Source organism: Sinocyclocheilus rhinocerous, unplaced genomic scaffold (genome assembly GCF_001515625.1).
Source record: "Sinocyclocheilus rhinocerous isolate Xijiao unplaced genomic scaffold, SAMN03320098_v1.1 scaffold2020, whole genome shotgun sequence".
In the NCBI taxonomy this organism is placed as follows: domain Eukaryota; kingdom Metazoa; phylum Chordata; class Actinopteri; order Cypriniformes; family Cyprinidae; genus Sinocyclocheilus; species Sinocyclocheilus rhinocerous.
In genome coordinates this window covers 368081-370374 of record NW_015661988.1, presented here as the reverse complement: position 1 = coordinate 370374, position 2294 = coordinate 368081, and the positions used below count along the sequence as shown (strand labels likewise).

At 35.4% G+C, this 2294-nt stretch overlaps 1 long non-coding RNA gene across 1 annotated transcript; it reads left to right on the top strand.

Annotated features, from left to right (window-relative positions):
- The first annotated feature begins 335 nt into the window (after nucleotides 1-335).
- On the top strand, nucleotides 336-2026 carry LOC107727054 (uncharacterized). Its single transcript, XR_001638321.1, has 2 exons — nucleotides 336-1467; nucleotides 1510-2026. It is a non-coding gene; the product is annotated as an uncharacterized LOC107727054 (long non-coding RNA).
- Nucleotides 2027-2294: the final 268 nt, after the last annotated feature.

Below are 2294 nucleotides of genomic sequence, written 5' to 3'. Positions count from 1 at the left end.
AAAAGACAATTGTGAGAAAAAAGTCAGAAATGTAAACTCAGAATTGCAAGTCTGAAATCTGAGTTCATATGACTTGTTCCCTCAAAATTACGAGTTTATACTTTTCAATTCTGTTTACATATCACAATTCTGAGAAAAAAAGTCAGAATTATGGAATATAAACACAAAATTGAGATATAAAAAGCAATTACCTTACACAACTAATTGATTAAACTTAAGTACATGTGACAAATAAATTAGAAGTATTTATTTTATATGGTTTAAAAAAAGTGCCTTAATGAAAGTGAATACTAATTCAGGGGCCAAATATCAACCCTTAAATGGAAAAGTAACAGGATACTGTATTGTTGCATTTCTCATGCAGAGATCAAAAGATCAAGCTATTCTCATGCAGTTTCCAGCTCTTTACTATCCATTTTGTGATCATACAAATAAACATAAACTTTAAAACGCACATTTGAAATCATCCATCTTCATCAAAGCAGGCCCTTGAGATTCTGCCAATGGGACAGACACTCATGTTGCTCGTGTGCTAACTTTCTCACAGTATCAAAGCAAGGTCTTTTTGAACGGGAATGCACTGCAAAGATAAAGCTCAGTACAACAGATCGTGGGAACAAGAAGAAACAAAAATATATCACAAGACCAAAAGCTGCCAGAAAGCTTTCCTCGCAGCACTCCCACAAAATATCTCAACTACTTCACAAAATTTCTCAAATACTCAACGAATACACGACTTCTTGAAAATGTTATGTGAATTAGGTTGCAACTTTTACTTTTTTTAACATGGTGAAACAGCGAAATTGAAGTTGATGTAACAATATCATCTGTTGACAACTGACACACTGAAAAGGTGGTACATTTGCAATGCGATTCAATCATGGCAAAGCATTTATATTTAAGGCATTTAGCAGATGCTTTTATCCAGAGTGACTTAAAAAGTGCTTTAGCTTCATAAAGGAAAGAAATACGTGAAAAGCCAGTGCAGGGTCAAGAGTTTTTACATCAATTCGAGATCTTCAGTTACGATCATCATTTTAATAACCAAAATAACAATTACATAATGTAGCATGTTCTTGCTTTACAAATGATGCAATGCACAACTTGTACCTGCTTAAAATGGACCAAAATTTGCATCTAATCACCGAGTAACTCAACCACATATTAAGGCTTTGATATAATGTGGGAAAAACTAGACGATGCTTACATTTAGCAATACCGCAGTGAGTTAAGGCTCAAAGGTGGCCCATCTGTTAATGATAGCAGTAAAACGAGCAAACGTTACATTCATTCGTCAACGGTCTCAAAAATAAAAGCTGGGTGGAGCTGGAAAGGACAAAAAGTAGCTCTGGTAAAACTGAAATCTTTTTCACAAAGACATGAGTATTTACAATGACGAAGGTAAAAAGGTGAACAAAAGTGAAACATTAAATATATTCCTGGTTCTTCTGCTCAATCTAATGAATTGTGCTCTCAAAGAATACATGGTAAAAAATAAAAGATGAAAAGAAAAGACTTTACAGACACCCTGTAGTAAATATGAAAAGCACAGATGCTGCAGCAAAACTCAGTGATGTTTTCATGAGATATCATTCAACAACACGGCCTAGCGTTCACCTAGCCACAGCTAACCTATCACAAACAACCTAACTGCAATCCCGCTGGTTAGTACCAGGAAATGAATCATTTGTATACTTTGATCTGCAGGAAATGATAGCTGTTCACAGTAAATAAGAAGCGCTTCCTTGTTTTCTGTTGTTCAGCATGTTCAGCTGCACCAACTCAATTTACGATTTATTTGGTAACTCTTGAGAGAATCCTGAAAATGGTTGAAAACTAAAGCTCACCAATGACAGGAGGGTCTAAGATGAACTCACAAACTAGTGGAGAAAGCACTTATCAAAAGGGACCCCCATTTGCTCTTTTTTTTTTTTTGCAAAGCATACAAAAGTCTATTTACACACACTTTAACTCACTTCCTTTCACAATTATCGAAACTCATTTTTATAAGTCAGTATATTCTGAAGTAAGAAAAAAATATCACAGTGGTACCAGACACTGTTTAACAGAAAAGAGCTGCAGGTGAGTGTAATAAAAAACCAAGACAAACCCTCTACACATACACACACTAGTCTTTTCTAATCTACGGCATTTAATGTCTTAAGTGTCTTGCTAAATTATAAAAAGGCTTTTTGAACCCACCAGGAAGATTAAAGTCTGGCAGATGCCAACCACAGTGCATCTGCAGCAGCCACAAAACACCAACTCATCTACCGCATGTCTCATGTGAACAC